This window comes from Lactuca virosa, chromosome 4, assembly GCF_052849685.1.
Source record: "Lactuca virosa cultivar CGN04683 chromosome 4, Lactuca_virosa_CGN04683_v6, whole genome shotgun sequence".
Lineage (NCBI taxonomy): Eukaryota > Viridiplantae > Streptophyta > Magnoliopsida > Asterales > Asteraceae > Lactuca > Lactuca virosa.
Window position 1 is genome coordinate 531,191,354 of NC_136429.1, and position 20,253 is coordinate 531,211,606.

The 20,253-nt window shown below is 42.5% G+C and overlaps 1 pseudogene; it reads right to left on the reverse strand.

Moving 5' to 3' along the window:
- Positions 1-13,054: 13,054 nt before the first annotated feature.
- Positions 13,055-17,887, reverse strand: LOC145107175 (tubby-like F-box protein 7; annotated as a pseudogene).
- Positions 17,888-20,253: the final 2,366 nt, after the last annotated feature.

Below are 20,253 nucleotides of genomic sequence, written 5' to 3' on the forward strand. Positions count from 1 at the left end.
TCCAACATATAATTATGCCTATCCCGTCATACAATGAGTCTAGACTAACATATAATGGGCTCAACCCTCTCATGTAGTTAGGCCCAGCCGTACATGTATGTCGTTGAGCTCAGCCCATCACACAATGCAAGAGTCACAAAGACAGCTAACATCCTATATAACATATCCTAGTGGGTCGGCATTGGTGCCTTCGACCCACGGGTACACTGAGGAGGCTCACCTCAAATCGAGATAACCGGAACACACACGGGTTGCAGCTACCCGGCTCTTCACACTAAATATATCTAAAAACATCCCTAATCAATAATTAGGGTAATAACCAAAGGTCCAACTCTTATTCTATCATGCTAAGGGTAAATGACTAATTTACCCTTCCCATACATGACCCAACAATTCCTGGCCCAAAAATGGCCCATAATGACACCTTGGCGAGTACGCCCCGCGTACCTCCCCAATACGCCCGACGTACTGCCCTGCTGACCAATCTCAGCTTAAAAGCTCTTAATGTTTAAGACCACATCATCCAATTTCCATATCTAGCTCTAAGGGACGTCTTAAGTCATAAAGTTCCTGACTTTATGACTTTGCATAGCTTAATGGTTCCCCAACCAAAGCCCTAGATTCACAACTTCACCAAAAGACCACAAACTCATGCATGAAAGAATTATACTCATCAAGATTCGATTTATAGCATCCCAAAAATCAGAGTAAAATTATCATTTTTCCAAAACAACACCAAGGCAATAATTGTTTACAAAAACATTGTTTCAAAAGTATAATTCATAAATTAGAGTGTCCCAGAATCCAATAACATAAATTCGAAGGATGTGCATGATCACGCCTTCGCCTTGCCACGATTATCTGAAGCACCTGAAACAATAAACTAAAACTGTAAGCATAAATCTTAGTGAGTTCCTCCAAAATACCACCACACAAACATATAACAACATGCATACTGGGTCCACAACTAACAGATTGGATTACCCTCGAGCCCACAACATGAGTCTGGCTTGCCTTCCAGACCACAACTCATGTCTGGCTTGCTCCCGAGCCCACAGCATAAGTCTGGCTTGCCTTACTGGCACACAACTTATGTTTGGCTTGCTCCCGAGCCGACAGCATAAGTCTGGCTTGCCTTTCTAGCCCACAGCTTATGTCTGGCTTGCTCACGGGTTTGTTGGCTTCCGCACAAAGCAACATTGCCTCAACCCAACCATAGTATGTCGACATATACATAACATATAACATATATCCAGCAAACATATAATCATATAACCAGTCAACAGATAAACAGGAAAATCTACAAATCACTACCGCATAGCAACATCTTATATACCAAGACACATATCTTAACAAATCACTACAACATAGCAACATCCTCTATACCAGGATACATAACCTAGTGGGCCGGAATTGGTGTCTTCGACCCACAAGTACAGTGAGGAAAACTCACCTCTCGGTCTGAAAGGATAGTTGAACACAACACGATTCTATATACCAACTCTCAAGTCACTTGTACAACAAACAGTGGCCTTGTCTCAAACTATTGTCCAAAATACCCTTTGGTCAAAACCTTGGTCGAAGGTCAAAGTTAACAAGGTCAACAGTCAGCTTAGACAAAGTCAACGTCACGTTGTGACCATTCTTTGGTCACGCCGTGAGAATGTAACGACAAACAATCACGATTCTAGACACTGTCACGTCGTGACACATCCTATGTCATGTCGTGACTTCTGGTCAGAAGGCCAAAATCTTTATTAAGTGCTTAATTTGTTCAGACCAAGGCCTATAACCTCAGGTCTAGTTCCTAAATAGCTTCATAATGGATAAAGTTTCCAACTTTATCCATTAGGATGGTCCAAACAACCAAGATCTAGTCTTTAAGTCTGAACAGGACGAAGAATGTATCTTTCTCAGGTAAATCCATTAAGTCCAAGTCTCCAACCTTCAGATCTGAATCAACATAATGTTTAAATGGATAAAGTGTAACATCCGGATTCCCATGTATCTTATTTTAAGTATTTACCTTGAGTTTTAGGGAGGGACTCGGCGAGTAGGCGCTCAGACTCACCGAGTAGGATCGCGAATTCTTGTCTGGATTAATGAGGGACTCGACGAGTCGATGCGTGGACTCGGCGAGTCCGCGCTGTAAAGTGAAACCCTAAATCTCAGGGCCTGAGCCCTTTTTAAAGGCCTTTATGGCCTCCATTTACGGCCACTTCACCCCTGAGAAACCCTAGAGAGCAGAGAGATCGTTGTGGTGCAAGAGGAAGGCTAACTCACCATTTCTTGTGTGTTTTAGCAAGAAGGAAGGAAGTAGAACAAGCTAGGCTGATTGTGGAGCTTGGATCTGTGTTGTTCACACTGAGATTCACGTTTTGAGGTACAAGTTCCTTCCCATTTCGTGTATTTGATAGATTCCTTGAATCTAGGGTTTCCTTTGCACAATTTTGAGTTAGATTGTGAAGCATATGAGGTCCCTTTGGGTATAGATGATAGATCTGGACCTTGAGAGGTCCAAAAGGTCCCAAGCTTCCAGCTTTATGAGCTTTCATGTGAGCCTTGAGAGTAAAACCCCATTTAAAAGGTTATTTCTCCATTTTTGGTCTTATAAGCATTGCATGAACGTAAAGTTTGAACCTTTACGTGACTTTCGAGTGTTAGAAGGTTGGATCTACTGGTTGGTGAAGCAGTTCTGACCTCAAAGGATCTTTTGAGTGTTTTCATGGGAGGGACTCGCCAAGTCCATAAGGGACTCGACGAGTCGAGTCGGGTTGCCCCGCGACTCGCGACCGGTGACAACCCGTTGAGTGTAGGGTTGACTCAGCGAGTCGAGTGAGGACCAGGGGCGAAGAAGACATGCATGTACTCGCCGAGTCACACGAGTGCACTCGGCGAGTTTGGTCAAAGTTCACCGTTGACTTTTGTTGACTTTTAGGGTTTGGTCAATGTTAGGGTCTTTGGGCCATGAGAGGGGTAAAATGGTCTTTTACCCTTCTAAGAGTACTAAGAGAGGGATTAGTCTAGCCTTGAGGGTTGTATTGATTAGAGTGCTTATTCCATGTGATTAGGCGGGGGGCTAGACCAGATTTTACCGAGTTCGAGATTTACCGAGTTACCCGAGGTGAGTCTTCTCACTATACTTTACTTTGAGTGGTAAGTAGAGTTATGTGACAGAGTATCTTGTATGCTATGTATGTGATGTGTTGCACTGCATTATTTCTATGTGATTTATGCTGTGTGTATTCCAGAGTTTACAGAGTTAGGACCAGAGGGTCCAAAGAGTTAGGGCCAGTGGGTCCACAGAGTTATAGCCTCGAGTGGCTAATATGTGTTATATGTGGTATTTTGGGGAATTCACTAAGCATTTATGCTTACAGTGTTTTGTGTTATGTGTTTCAGGTACCAGTGAGGATCGCGGGAAGGCGCCGGCATGATCAGTACACACTATTGGAGTTTTATACACTTTGATCTTGGGATGTGTTTTTTATGGATTTGAGATGTGATACATTGAGATTTGAGAGTATTTGTGAATGAAATTATATTTTAAAAAGTGAAAAATTGTTTGAAAAATTACGGTGTTACAAGTTGGTATCAGAGCCTTGGTTTGAGGGATTCGGATGCACCTTCGAGCGTATTTGAAGTCAAACTGAGGATTTGAGGAATTTTTCGAAATAAAACAAAATTTTTCTAAAAGAGTAAAAAGATTTTGAAAAGAGCAGAGCAGAGCAGTGTGTACGATCAGCCAGCGCCCGAACGGTGATTTCCCAAAATACCCTTACATTATGTGTTATGAGATATTATGTGGTATGCTATGCATGCTAGAGTAGGCTAGATATTCATGGTTAGGACTAGAGTGGGCCTGATTTGTGATGCCTTAGCCTAGGATTTATTGCTACTATGAGATACTTCGAGAGTAAGTAGGTAGCAACGAGGAGCTTATGAGTGGTCTACCGGAGAGTAGCCTGAGTTTAGTGAGATATAGAGTGCTTGTGATCTAGGATCCTAGGAGGAGGACTTGGGGTGAATACCGATGCGTTGTGGAAGGTAGTATAAGGGTCCGTACTACAGGAAACACCGGATCGGTGAGCAGTCAAAGTAAGAATCCTTAGGGTACTAAAGAGCAAGTAGGGTTGGGTATCGAGTGCGAGTATACTCGAGCGAGTCTCTGATTTCTTTCGTTTGTATTTCAGAGACATCATGTTGGGACGCGCCACCACCCAGGAGGCAGTGGTACCAGTGGTACCAGTGATGAGGAGATCCGTAGGTTGATTCATGAGGAGGTGGCTGCTGCCATCCGAGCCGAGATACCAGAGATGTTTGGGTCTATCAAGACCACCCTGATCGAGACTTTTGACGAGCGTTACGCTGCTCTTACTGATGTTGTTGTTGCTGCAGCCACCGCAGCCGTCGCTGCTACGAGACCGCAGGGGGGTGACTCGTTGCTGTACCGAGAGTTCAGCAACACGAAGCCACCAGAGTTTGATCGGACGCAGGATCCGATCGCTGCGATGAGATGGATTTCTGATATTGAGGGATGCTTCTATACGTGTTCTTGTCCGAAGCATCTGAGAGTTCGGTTCGTGCTGAACCAGCTTCGCTTGGGAGCGAAGGACTGGTGGAAGTTTGTGACAGCGCACTACTCTTCTGCAGAGCTTGCCGCGGTGACCTGGGAGAGGTTCACCGCTATGTTTCGTGATGAGTACGTTCCCCCGGTGGAAAGGGAACGTTTGGCCCAGGAGTTCTTGACCCTCAAGCAGGGTACCGAGTCTGTTACAGTGATCACCAGGATGTTCCATGAGAGGCGATGTTCTGCCCTGAGCACGTGTCTTCCGAACAGGCATGCATGAGTCGGTATTTGAGCATTTTGAGGAGAGACATCCGCGAGTTCGTGGCGAACTCGTCGTACCGGACATTTGCCGAGCTTCAGGCAAATTCCCGTGAGAGGGAGATTGAGCTCGAGACTCAGGCCAGGGAGGAGGCGGAGTCTCAAGGGAGGGATCGGCGACCGGCACAGTCCCAGCCGGCAGCAAAGCGGGCCAAGCCCGCCGATTCGAGATCAGGGAACCAGAAGAGCCGCACTTGTGGCAAGTGCGGAAAGAGTCATGAGGGGGTTTGCAGAGCAGGGTCTTGCTACAAGTGTGGCAAGGAGGGGCACATGGCCATGGATTGCCCCAAGGGGTTTGTAGTCTGTTTTCACTGCAACCAGACCGGACACCGGAAGGCCGAGTGTCCGCAGTTGCGGGGGTCAGCCTAGTGAGCATCACAGGGATCTGTCCTTGCTGCCGTTCGAGCTGCAGAGAGTCGGCCAGTGAAGGCCGAGGCGCCAAAGGCTCGCGGGAGAGCCTTCCAGTTGACAGCGGAGGAGGTCCGCACAGCGCCAGATGTTGTGGCGGGTATGTGTTCCTTCATCTATTTATTTTGAGATTATGGTGTTATGCTTATATTATGATATGCGTAGGTACGTTTCTTGTGAGTTCTGTATCTACTTTGGTGTTATTTGACTCGGGTGCGAGTCGGTCTTTTGTGTCGTTAACCTTTAGTCAGCACATCAGTATCTGTCGAGAGGCGTTGAGTCGACCTTTGCGAGTTTCCATAGCTGACGAGAGAGCGGTGTATGCCACTGATGTGATCCGAGGATGTGTACTCGAAATCTTCGGCGTTGAGTTTCCGATTGATTTGGTCCCGATTGCGATGGGAGATGTCTGTGTCATCGAGGGCATGGACTGGTTGAGCAGGTTTGGAGTGGTTATCGACTGTGAGCGACAGGTGGTGACCATACGAGACCTTAGTGGGGGAATTCTTACGGTTTATGGCGAGGGTACCCGTTCTGGGTCAACATTTTGTTCGGCCGCTAGAGCGAGGCAGAGCCTACAGCAGGGCTGTAGTGGGTTTGTGGCTTATGTGGTGGATACGAGAGTAGATGCAGAGAGACCGAGGTCGGTCGATGAGGTCCCGATAGTGCGTGAGTTCCCGGATGTTTTCCCCGAGGAGTTGTCGGGCGTGCCTCCCGAGAGGCAGGTAGAGTTCCGCATCGATTTGGTTCCGGGGGCAGCGCCTATCGCCAAGGCGCCTTATCGCCTTGCGCCGCCAGAGATGCAGGAGTTATCCTCGCAGCTTCAGGAGCTGCTGGGGAAGGGATTTATTCGACCGAGTAGCTCGCCGTGGGGAGCGCCGATCCTTTTTGTCAAGAAAAAGGATGGTTCACACCGGATGTGCATTGATTACCGGGAGTTGAACAAGTTAACGGTCAAGAACCGTTACTCACTGCCGAGGATTGATGATCTGTTCGATCAGTTGCAGGGAGCATCTTGATTCTCCAAGATAGACTTGAGGTCTGGATATCACCAGATGAGGTTGCGAGATGAGGATATCCAGAAAACGGCGTTCAGGACTCTTTATGGGAATTACGAGTTCGTGGTGATGCCTTTTGGGCTCACCAACGCACCGGCAGCGTTCATGGATCTCATGAACAGGGTGTGCAGACCGATGTTGGATCGATCGGTGATTGTATTCATCGACGACATACTGGTGTATTCGAGATCCAGAGAGCAACATGAGGAGCATTTGAGGGAGATCCTCGGAGTTCTGAGATCGGAGAGGCTTTACGCCAAATTCTCCAAGTGCGATTTCTGGTTACGAGAGGTCCAGTTCTTAGGACACCTCGTCAACCAGAATGGGATATTGGTCGATCCGGCCAAGATTGAGGCGGTGATGAGTTGGGAGGTGCCGAGATCCCCCACCGAGATCAGGAGTTTTCTGGGGTTGGCTGGCTACTATCGGAGATTTATCAGGGATTTCTCCAAGATCGTCGTGCCTCTCACCAGGTTGACCCGGAAGGGTGTGGCTTTTTCATGGGGACCGGAGCAGCAGACCTCGTTTGAGACACTTCGCCAGAGGTTATGCGAAGCCCCGGTGTTAGCCCTCCCGGAAGGGATGGAGGATTTTGTGGTGTATTGTGACGCATCGATATCAGGGTTGGGTGCAGTACTTATGCAGAGGGGCATGCGATAGCGTATGCATCGAGGCAGCTGAAGCCTCATGAGACGAGGTATCCCACCCACGATCTGGAGTTGGGGGCAGTGGTGTTCGCCTTCAAGATCTGGCGTCACTATTTATATGGGGTTCGGTGTACCATATACACATACCACAAGAGCTTGAAGTATTTGATGGATCAGCCCAATCTGAATATGCGCCAGTGGAGATGGTTGGACATGGTAAAGGATTACGATTGTGAGATCATGTACCACCCGGGCAAAGCTAATGTTGTAGCTGATGCCCTGAGTCGCAGGGCGAAGAGTGCCCCGATACGAGATGTTTGTTTGAGATTGACAGTGATGACTCCGGTGTTGGACACCATTCGGGAGGCCCAGGCAGAGGCCGTGAGACCGGAGAACCGCAAGAGAGAGCGGGGTGATTGGACAGGTACCTGAGTTCGTTGCCGATAGCCGTGGGCTTATGACCTTTCAGGGTCGGATATGGGTGTCGTATGCAGGAGGGACGCGCACCACTTTGATGGAGGAGGCACACCGACGAGGTTCTCGATCCATCCCGGGGCCACTAAGATGTATTTGGATCTGAAGAAAGATTACTGGTGGCCCTGTATGAAGAGGGATGTAGCATGGTTTGTTGAGAGGTGCTTGATCTGTCGCAGGGTTAAGGCTGAGCACCAGCGTTCGCACGGCAAGTTGCAGCCACTTGAGGTTCCCCAGTGGAAGTGGGAACAGATTTCCATGGATTTTATCACCAAATTGCCAAGGACCGCAAGGGGTGTCGATGCGATTTGGGTGATTGTCGACCGACTGACGAAGAGCGCTCACTTCCTTGCTATCAGTGAGAGCTCTTCTGCAGAGAGATTGGCAGAGTTGTATGTGAGGGAGGTGGTATCGCGACATGGAGTACCGATCTCGATTGTGTCAGACCGAGATGTACGTTTCACTTCCAAGTTCTGGAAGAAGTTCCATGAGGAGTTGGGTACGAGGCTGCATTTCAGTACCACTTACCACCCAAAGACGGACGGGCAGAGTGAGCGGACGATTCAGACGCTCGAGGACATGCTTCGAGCATGTGTGTTGGACTTCGGGGGAAGTTGGGACACGTATCTGCCGTTGGCTGAGTTTTCTTATAACAACAGCCACCATTCAAGTATTGGTATGCCTCCCTTCGAGTTGTTATACGGGAGGAGATGTCGGACTCCCATTTGCTAGGGAGAGGTAGGGCAGCGCGTGATGGGCAACACTGAGATAGTGCTTCAGACGACCGAGCAGATACAACAGGTTAGACAGAGGTTGTTGACGGCTCAGAGTCGCCAGAAGAGTTATGCGGATAAGCGACGATCCGAGCTTGAGTTCCAGGTGGGAGACTTCGTACTCCTGAAAGTGTCCCCTTGGAAAGGAGTGATTCGATTCAGGAAGAGGGGCAAGATGGGGCCCCGGTATATTGGCCCGTTCAGGGTGACCGCGAGGGTGGGAAAGGTAGCATATCATCTAGAGCTACCCGAGGAGTTGAGTCAGATTCATGATACCTTCCACGTGTCTCAGTTGAGGAAGTGTATAGCCGATGAGTCGGCGGTGGTGCCGCTGGAGGATATTCAAGTGAATGCGAACCTGAATTATGCTGAAAGGCCAATCGCGATCCGGGATCGGAAGATCAAGGTTCTGAGGAACAAGGAGGTGCCTCTGGTGCAGGTCCAGTGGCAACATCGGAGAGGGTCCGAGCTGACTTGGGAGCCGGAGTTGGAGATGCGGGAGCAGCATCCAGAGTTGTTTGCTGAGCAACACTTCGAGGGCGAAGTCTGATTCTAGTGGGGGAGAATTGTAACATCCGGATTCCCAGGTATCTTATTTTAAGTATTTACCTTGAGTTTTAGGGAGGGACTCGGCGAGTAGGCGCTCAGACTCGCCGAGTAGGATCGCGAATTCTTGTCTGGATTAATGAGGGACTCGACGAGTCGATGCGTGGACTCGGCGAGTCCGCGCTGTAAAGTGAAACCCTAAATCTCAGGGCCTGATCCCTTTTAAAGGCCTTTATGGCCTCCATTTGCGGCCACTTCACCCCTGAGAAACCCTAGAGAGCAGAGAGATCGTTGTGGTGCAAGAGGAAGGCTAACTCACCATTTCTTGTGTGTTTTAGCAAGAAGGAAGGAGGTAGAACAAGCTAGGCTAATTGTGGAGCTTGGATCTGTGTTGTTCACACTGAGATTCACGTTTTGAGGTACAAGTTCCTTCCCATTTCGTGTATTTGATAGATTCCTTGAATCTAGGGTTTCCTTTGCACAATTTTGAGTTAGATTGTGAAGCATATGAGGTCCCTTTGGGTATAGATGATAGATCTGGACCTTGAGAGGTCCAAAAGGTCCCAAGCTTCCAGCTTTATGAGCTTTCATGTGAGCCTTGAGAGTAAAACCCCATTTAAAAGGTTATTTCTCCATTTTTGGTCTTATAAGCATTGCATGAACGTAAAGTTTTAACCTTTACGTGACTTTCGAGTGTTAGAAGGTTGGATCTACTGGTTGGTGAAGCAGATCTGACCTCAAAGGATCTTTTGAGTGTTTTCATGGGAGGGACTCGCCGAGCCCATAAGGGACTCGACGAGTCGAGTCAGGTTGCCCCGCGACTCGCGACCGGTGACAACCCGTTGAGTGTAGGGTTGACTCAGCGAGTCGAGTGAGGACCAGGGCCGAAGAAGACATGCATGTACTCGCCGAGTCACACGAGTGCACTCGGCGAGTTTGGTCAAAGTTCACCGTTGACTTTTGTTGACTTTTAGGGTTTGGTCAATGTTAGGGTCTTTCGGCCATGAGAGGGGTAAAATGGTCTTTTACCCTTCTGAGAGTACTAAGAGAGGGATTAGTCTAGCCTTGAGGGTTGTATTGATTAGAGTGCTTATTCCATGTGATTAGGCGGGGGCTAGACCAGATTTTACCGAGTTCGAGATTTACCGAGTTACCCGAGGTGAGTCTTCTCACTATACTTTACCTTGAGTGGTAAATAGAGTTATGTGACAGAGTATCTTGTATGCTATGTATGTGATGTGTTGCACTGCATTATTTCTATGTGATTTATGCTGTGTGTATTCCAGAGTTTACAGAGTTAGGACCGGAAGGTCCACAGAGTTAGGACCAGAGGGTCCACAGAGTTAGGGCCAGTGGGCCCACAGAGTTATGGCCTCGAGTGGCTAATATGTGTTATATGTGGTATTTTGGGGAACTCACTAAGCATTTATGCTTACAGTGTTTTGTGTTATGTGTTTCAGGTACCAGTGAGGATCGCGGGAAGGCGCCGGCATGATCAGTACACACTATTGGAGTTTTATACATTTTGATCTTGGGATGTGTTTTTTTATGGATTTGAGATGTGGTACATTGAGATTTGAGAGTATTTGTGAATGAAATTATATTTTTAAAAGTGAAAAATTGTTTGAAAAATTACGGTGTTACATAAAGTTTCCAACTTTATTCATAATAATGTTTCAAGCTTTTAAGATCTAAACTTTAATACACCAAAATGGCCTACATGACCAAAATAACTTGCATGGCTGAAAAGGAAGGCAAAAGATCAAAATCTTCCTAGTCCATGAGGTCCAAAAAAACATTATAAACTTGATCAAAAGGTGTTGGAGTCCAGATATGAAACATACTGCACTTCCTAGGCTCTCCTAGGTTCTCGGCCTCACCCTGCCATCAGTTGCTGAAGAACTCCCACTAATGTCAGCTAACTACTTCATGAATACAATCACATGCAACAAAGCTTAGATAATCCTTCGAGTAAAAGACTCAACCCTACAATGGTTAGACTAAAACGAGAGTTGCGCAATATAGTCGAATCCATCACTATGAGATTATTTAACCTTTGTAGCATGTGACTTAAAGTATTCACTTAATAGTTGACTCACATCACTAAGGGTCCTATAGAGCACAAGGCAAGCAGCATTCTTGCAGTAACACTCCAAGCCACAAGGCAAACAAAGGACATCCCAAGCTCACTTACTACTACCATGCTAGGAACTTCTACTCTTACCGTCGGTTGCCTTATGTATGCAAATTATACACAATACAGGATCAAAATAGATTGTCGAATAAATTGATGGGTTTTGAGCATTCTAACACTCCTAAGTGTACATGCAACCCTAGAAAACCTTGGATCTATGTTTGTCTAAAATACATGCAAAATACTTTTCCAAGGTTCATAAACCTATCTAGCATACATGGGGAACATTATAATATAAAAAGATAGCTAGAATTACATACCTTGTAGTTGTTATGATTCCTTGAAACCTTGAGAGCCTAGCACCCCAAGTGTGATGCCTCAAATGCTTCACACAACACCAAATGCTTTGGAATGACTTTGAGAGAATGCAAACACTTGTAAAAATCGGCCTAGCCCTCTTGTAACTATGTGTAGCCGATTTTGGTGGAGAACATGTTGCTTATATAGTGTGTCACATCTAGGGTTACACCATGTAAACCCTAATGTGACATGACTCTTCATTTCCATGACCCATGGGTTGGTAACTCCCATGGAGCCTACATGGAGCATCCAATGGGTTTAACCCAACTTGATAATCCATGGAGCCTTTTAGCCCACTATACAAGTTATGGATGATTTACATAATCAACCCATATATTTAATTAGTCACCTTTTGATCACTTAATTAATTCTAGATTAATTCTTGATCAATACTAATTAAATAATACTATTAATATATTAGAACTTATAATATATTAATAAACCACAAGTGTTATTTCTCTCATTTAGTCTATCCAAATGCATGATGCCATGCAACCCAAATGGACCATGCCGGGTCGGGTCAAGTACATACCAAAAATAGTAATGGACTTAGACACCTTATCCAACATAAATGACTCTACCCTAGGATCACAACCAGACAAGGAACATGAAATAAGGCTAAATCAATCAATCTAGGCCTATATGATCCTAATCGTGTACGATTTTTAAAGCATAAACTTAGCAATTACTTCTACCAACATAGATTCTAAATCTAGCATAACATCCAATTCCTCATAGGCTACGAGGCATCACATATCAGGCAAGTCTATCATGTAATTCCTGAAAGTACCCTTAGCATTATCCTAGCATGCAAGCATTCATATCATATAACATAGCAACATGTATGGATATTCTGGGAATCACTTACTTGAGCTCGGTTGATTGCACGCATCACAACCCCTTTTTCTTTATAAAAATCCTTTCATAAATTTTTTTTCCTTTCAAAAGATTACCAATTCATCAGTTTGAGTTCGGTCACACCCGAGAGTATGCTCGAATCCCTCAAACCAAGGCTTTGATACCAACTTGTCACAACCCAAAAATCAAAGGAAAATTTTCATTTTTAAAACATCAATTCATATAACATTTTATTCGCAAAATCATTCAATATGAAAAATAGTATTTAAAAATCAGAGTAAAAATCACGACAATTCAAATGCGGAATAAACTCTAGGGGATGTTGTGTAGTCACGTCAGGCCCTTCCCTTTCGAACTAGAAGTACCTAAAACCATAAACATGAAACCGTAAGCACAAAGCTTAATGAGTTTCTCCAAAATACCATATACCATACAGATAATTGGGTCTAGCCCGCATATTGGGTCCAACCCATAACAATGGGTCTAGCCCTTCCTAATCAATGGGCCCAACCTAACATATAATTAGGCCTAGCCCGTCATACAATAGGCCTAGCCTATTATATAATGGTTCCAACCCTCTCATGCAGTTGGGCGCAACCCTACATGCATGTCGTTGGACCCAGCCCATTATACAATGCAAGAGTCACAAAAACAGTTAACATCCTATATATATATATATATATATATATATATATATATATATATATATATATATATATATATATACTAGGTTTAAAACCCATGGAAACCACAGATTATAAAGAAAAAAGAAAAATAACAAAAAGAACACTTTGTAATTCGGAATCATAATGACTACTCAAATATATGAAAAAAAACTATATGCAAACAGTTATTTTATTCTATAAATTTTTTTATTAAAGAATTATACTTTGAAAACTTTGAACTATTTATTTATAGTTATAATCCATGGTAAACATATCATCACCAACTTTTCCAAACTGAAGCAAAACCGTTTCACCATCACCTTTCCCACCTGGTTGACTCGGTTCCAATGTTGCCACCAACTGAAAATTCTTAACCGATGCAACTGTCACCCACCCATGGAAATTCAAGCACCAACACTACAAATATTCATGCCACCTTGGAGCTTTGTTTCTCAAAAGGGTTTGAGTTTGACCAGAGTCAAACTGTTGATCTGGTGATGTTGATGTGGATGTTAGAGAACACATCATTCTTCTTGGACCCCTTGATTTCAAAATATTGAATTTGTATGAAGTTTCTCCAATTTCAAAGTTGCTTGATGGAACTTGTGGGCTTATTTGTTTGCTTGCAATTTGCCTCACAGATTTGTTACTTAAGTGTTTTGCACCATTGTGTGGTAGTTGCCTGTCATATATTGTGAAGTTTGTGCCAAGAAAATCTGACATGTGATGTAACACCCCATTTTAAATAGAATAATTAAATGGTTAGTGGGGTGTTGGTTTTAGGAAGTCAAATGGCAAGAATTGAATCTCCAGGGGTTAAAGTGTAATTTTGGGACTTAATTTGTAAAGATTTTCATAAGTCAAGGAGTGTTTGGTATTATTTGGGGCTTAATATAAAAGAAATTATGGAAACAGGGGTTAAAAAGTAAATATCGGATTTATTTTGTAAGGATTTTAGGAGACAGGGTGGGAATGGTAATTTCTGGATTGAATTTGAAGAAAGAAGGACAATGAGGGACTAAATGTGTCAATATGGGATAATATTTCAATGGAGTCGGTATTTAACGTCCACCATTCCGTAACCCTAACTCTAAATGCTTCATTCGGCCGCCACCTTCACTTTACCTCTCTCCAGCCGCCATGCTTGTCGCCATCAGAGCTCACTGGAGCACCATCGCCAACCGCCGACGAAGTCAACCTTGCACATCCTTATTATCGGCGGTACCGGAGATTGACGTGAAGCTTCCCCGGAGACTGACGTCGCGGCTGGTGGAAGCGCACAGACAGTGTAGTCGTCGTGCATCGCTACCGTCACCCCAATCACACCTTCTCTTCGTTCCAGTCGTGCTACGCTTGGCTGTACCCGACGCCGCCGTAAGCTCTGAGTGACCACCTCCTGTGGTATTTCCGTCCGCCGCACGCCGATGGGGGATGGTGGTTAGGTTCGTGGTTGGATATACGATTTCATGTGGGAGTGGATTATGTCAAGCAAAAGGCGTGATGAACCACCATGGCAGCCGGCCATGGTGGCTGTCGCCAATAAGGAAGTTGTTGTCGTCTCCACACTTGCGGTTGTTTCCCTCCGGCGAGATCGAGTGGCCGCCGGGAACACCCGCTGCCACCCTCTTCTTCTTTTCCATTCGTTAACCACTGTTGTTGTGCGTGTTCTGAGTCTACATGTGTTCGAGTTGCTGCTGCCGGAGAAAAAGCCAAGGAAAAACCACCATGGCTGCCGGCCATGGTGGCTGCCGCCTAAAGGACCACCATGGAGGGTGTGTATGCTTTTGTAGGGTGTTATTTTTTTTTGTGTGTGTATTAGTGTTTGTATGTGTGTTAATCGGATGGTATTGTAAATTGTAACAAGTGGAATAATGAAAGAAAAGTCTAAACCACCACCGTAAGGTGGTGGCTGCCGCCTCCTGCAGCCACCGGCCGCCGTGTCGGGTGGCGGTGTGCTTTGTTTGGTTTGTGACTCGTTGGGATGTTTGGACAAGGGACTACTAAACCCTAATGGGCCCAATGGAACCCTAATGGGCCAATAAGGCCCAATGTGACCTAAAAGCCCAACTAATGGACTAATGGGCTAGTATTGGGTTGGATAACCCTAATTAGGGTTTGGAAAACCCTAAGGGCATAAAACCCTAATTGTGGGAATCGTTTGGGACACATACAAGAATTAATTATTAAACCTAAAATAATAATTAATAATCATTGGCAAACTAGCTTAAGGCAATAATGGACTTAATGGATTAAGTCCTTAATGGATTAAGTCCTTAATGGGTTAAGTAAGAAACACTTAACCCTAATCATCAATTTATGTGAAGCCCTAATTTCAATTGGGCTTTGTGTTGGGCCTTTCTTTTGGGTTTTGGTGATTGGACTATTAATGGGCTTTCCAAGAATAAGTAAATGGATTAAATAATTGTATGAGTTTTAGGATAAGGCCCATGTCACGACTTGGGCCCAATTTGGAAAATTGGGCCATAGATGGGCCATAATTGGACCTTTATGATTATGTGATATTGGGCCACGGGAATTGGACTGGAATAATTGGATGGGCCTTAAGGAAAGACCATGTAGAGGTCTGGGCCCAATTTGGAAAATTGGGCCATATATTGGGCTTTGGCCCATTACTTGACTTTTGGGCCTTTGGAGTGTGAGTTGGACTTTGGGCTTGGAACCCAATTATTAATTGGGTATTGTTTGATTTTGACAGTTTGGGAATCTATGAATCAGCAGCTGGAGTGTACCTGCGGGACTTCAGCAGTGCCATGTGAGTTCTCCTCACTATATCAACAGGGTCTAAGGCACCAAGGCCGGCCCTTTATGGATTGTATTCAGATTATTGCATGTTATGCTTACTGATTTATATCCTGGTAGTTAGGATGGTGATGCTATGTTAGTGACTTGTTAGGTCGATATCCTGATTATAGGATTGTTGCTATGCTTTGTGATCTGTTAGATCGGTTTGACTGTTATATATATACATGCTAGTGTTATATGATGTCTATGTGCACATGATTGTCCTGGTTATAGGATGATGCTATGTTAGTGACCGGTTAGGTCTGTATCCCGGTTATTGGGATGTTGCTATGATTGGTGATCTGTTAGATCGGTTTGACTGTTATATGAAATAAGCTAGCGTATGATATTTATGTGCACATGTTTGTTTGATTAGGGGTTGGGTTGAGGCGGTCCTGCTTTGTGCTGTAGGCCAACATACCCCGACAAGCGGTCCGGATAGGCTGTAGGCCCTGCATGGCGGTCCAGACGTGCCGAAGGCTCGAAGAGCAGTCCAGATAGACTGAAGGCCTGTGAGGCGGTCCAGTCAGGCTGATGACTCATTATGCATGCTGTTATGTATTTGTATTGATATGATATTTGTTCTGGCTAGTATGGGTTGGTATTTTGGGGGAAACTCACTAAGCTTCGGGCTTACAGTTGTTGATTTTATTTCAGGTATTTCTGATGATCGCGGGAAGGCGAAGGCGTGATCGTGCACCTCCTCATATTTTCATGATTGATTCTGGGGATACTCTGATGTCTGAACCATTTTGAAAACAAACTGTAATAACTTAATGGTTTTAAAATGTATTAAAAAGTTTAAATTTGGCTTGAATTTTATGGGTGTTACATGTGAAGGGTAAAATAGTCATCATGTACATATTATGTCATAAAGAAACATCAATGCATAGGTGTATAGATTAAGTGCTTAACCCATTAAGCTCATTAAGTACAAAAAAGAAATAGTCACTTACCTTAATTTACCAACATAAGCATTGCTTCCTTGAGATGAATCATCTGGATCAAGTGATATTATGTATTCCATGTGAGCACCATGTCTATATCTTCTTGCAGCTAAAATAAACTTACCCTTGTTTGTAAATGCTGCAAAAATGGAATCCAAATGATTAATACTTCAATTACAAGTTACCAGAAATATCATTTTCTGGCATGTCTGGTTGTATAATACATGATTCACAAAGAGATTAAAGCTATCGATGATGCTTACATGGAGTAGCAGCAAGATAGAGGTAAAACACTGAGTTCTTCTTGTTTCTTTTAATCACGCATTGAATCGGAGAATCACCTAAACCAGGCTGCAAAGACATGGAAATTCGTTAGATAAATCAAGCATGTTCATCCATTAACAACATTGATAAATTTCAAGGATCTATTATAGCGTAATAAGTGAATAATGGAAACTTAGAAGGTAACAATTTGCAGAAATTATATACGAAGCATCATTAGGCATATATTCCCTAATTTACCATGTGGATTCGACGATGAAGTAAACAATATTATAATGAACGACGTGGTTACTGGAGAATACTTCAAAATAAGACCTAGTCAAAATTGGCAACCGTGGCCACAGGCGAGCATCTATAAAACTGTTCCTAATCGTTATCACAATAGAATTGACTTTATGGAGTTTTGACTTCTGTTGCTTGCTTTTAGTTGTGTGAGCTAATCAAAAGCTTCTCCATAACAAACCAGATAATCATCTGGATAAACATAAGAATCTAAAGCAATTTAACAAAAAAAATGAAAAAAATAAACTAACTACATTTAATTCATTGATTCAAGCCTCTGTGGAATCAACGACATAAAAATCAAGGTATATAGCTTGAAACATAAAATCAGATAAGATACAGCCAAATCGTACCTGCTTAAGACAAAGAAAGGAATGTGATCTTCCCGCTGTGAATAGGAGGCTTTACGATCTCTCTCGTAACTTCTCTCCAACTTTACAAACACATCCACAAGCAACCAGATTTCGACGGAGCGACCACCGGTCATCACTCGTTTCCACTCGTTTGATTATCTCGCCTAAGAGCTCTGGCAACATATTAGACCACGAACCTCTTCCATTATTCTCGCCGATGTTCTGTTCACCAACGACGTCATCGTCTCCGGGAACAGCAGCAATGTTAATTTCCGGCGGTTTTGATAAGGGCGTCAGTTCCTTAATCGAATTCGATCGGCCGCTGGTTCGACGTGATAGGAACGATTATTGACACCAATAAAGAAAATAAAATGATTGTTGGCATTACAGGGAGAAACATACCCCCTCATATTGGAGCTCTCATTTTTTTAATCAAGAAGAGGATTACTGTTGTTGCTGCTTGCTAGAGTTTATGTATGAAGTGGTTAGGGCAAAATAGAGAGTTAGTGACAGGAACACTTACAAAGATGTGAGAACCGGAGGAATATATTGGGATGAGAGAGACGAAGGTGAGGGAGATGGTTTCGATGGAGATGTATATGAAATACATAGCAAGTATTCATTTGATATATGCAGCTTGAAGCCCTAGCCAATGGATTTCAAATTTTGAGAAGATTAAGTATTTATTGTCTGTTACATCGTTCTCAAATGGAATTTAGAAAGGAAACAAAATCCCTGATTATTTGGGATATCAGTTACTCAGGATTTGAAATTGAATCATCAAAAATCCGTGATTAATTGGACGGGATTTTATGCCATCAGAGTGTAAAGGAAAAGTACATTGGACGGGATTATATACTAGCAGCATACCCGCGCGATGCAGCGACGTCGAATAGTTTGAAGGCAAACGATTTTTTTGACATCTTATTTTGAGTTGAAATGAAAAGTACATTGTTGTTTGTGGTAAAAAATAAATTTAGTTATAGTTTTTGGATTTCAAATAAAAACATGTTATTGTTTTAGATTAAAAATAAAAATATATCGTTTTTTCTTTAAAATATATGTGATTTGTTGTTTTTGATTAGGAATAAAAATGCATTTGGTATTTCGAACAACATAGTATGCATTGCCGATTACTTTGTTATAGGCGTTCGGCGAATACTCCAGTGTTCATGTTTAATTTCCGTTTGATGGGTAGCGATACGCCGATACCATTATAAAGTGGCAGTTGTAAAACCACACCCTTTAGCCTTACATGGTTTAGAGTTAAGTTTTAGCATTTATGGTTTAAGTCTCATATTTTCCTATTTTGTTACTAAACAACAAACGGTTACTCCAAAATCCTTGAAAGTTTGAACGATTACATTTTTATAAATATTAATCATATTATTAAATTACGTAAATAACCACTGGCTTTATATATCAATTATATAAACATTCGTTAACGTTGTAGTTAAGCATATTATTATTCTTTATTGTGGTATGTATACACATGTTTCATAATTCTCCTAATTTCATAATTTTACTAGATTTATGAAGAAGAAATATTCAATTATTAATCAAATTTTGAGGAAACGAAAATTAAAAAATAATGACGTATTAATATGTATTTTAAAATATACAATGTTTGTAAACACACTATCTGATTAAAATATGTAAATATTTATAAAAAATTTATAAAACGACATAGACTTGTATAAAAGGCATCCAAATCATTTTTTATTTCATATTTTTTCTTAATTAATTTCTGTATTTTTTATTTTTTTATTACTGTTATTGATAATTTATCTCCTATTCTAATAAAACAGTACCAAAACGCCACGTGGCAGTCATTCAGCCTCCTCAAATCGAATTTTCTCGCTCAAATGTCTATGTGAATTTCCGAAAATGCCCATTTGCTTCATTAAACTTCGAGCTTAGCAAATCAGGAATGTGATCCGCTTTCCAATTTAAACTCAATTTCTGAAACACCTTCATCCGTTTTATCTGCATTTAAATACCAAAAAATCAGGGATTTCATATTTAAAACACAAAGATAAGATTGCATATTTTAAAGAATAAATACTCCCTGCAATTCGAAATCAAAATATACCTTCCATATATTCAATAAAAATTTCCATATATTCCATAAAAAATTATGCATTCAAATTCAAATAATATTTTTTTAAACTTTGATTTTGACTATTTAAATAAATCCCAACAATTATGCTTACAAAAGATAAGATTGCATATATATCAATCATAATTTATTGTCCTTTCACTTATCTTTCTGCGCCCCTTCGATCAATTCTTCTGGAAATACGCTTTTGGTTCACACATTTGCTAAGCACATCAGGTATGTTATTTCGTTGTTCTTCTTTAACTTATGTTCTTTGTCGCTTTTGGTTCACACATCTGCTAAGCACATCAGGTATGTTATTTCGTTGTTCTTCTTTAACTTATGTTCATTGTCTTTCTTCCATCTCATTACTATACCGACTGTAAATTTGCATCATTTGAAAAAACAGTTAACAAAAATGAATTGACATTTGTTTGAATAGGCAAAAGCGAATATACATTCAAATATGCAAGAGCAATTCACATTTGTTTTTTATGTTAGCATGAAAGTATGCTTTATAGCTTTGTATTTTACTATTATGTGTTTTTTATGCCACATGGACCAGTTATGTTATTTTTTCTACCAAAGAGACCCGTTTTGTAAAATAGCATTATACTTTCATGAAAAAACGAAAGTTTGGATTTTTAGTTTTTTTTCTCATTATAGTATTGTACTTTC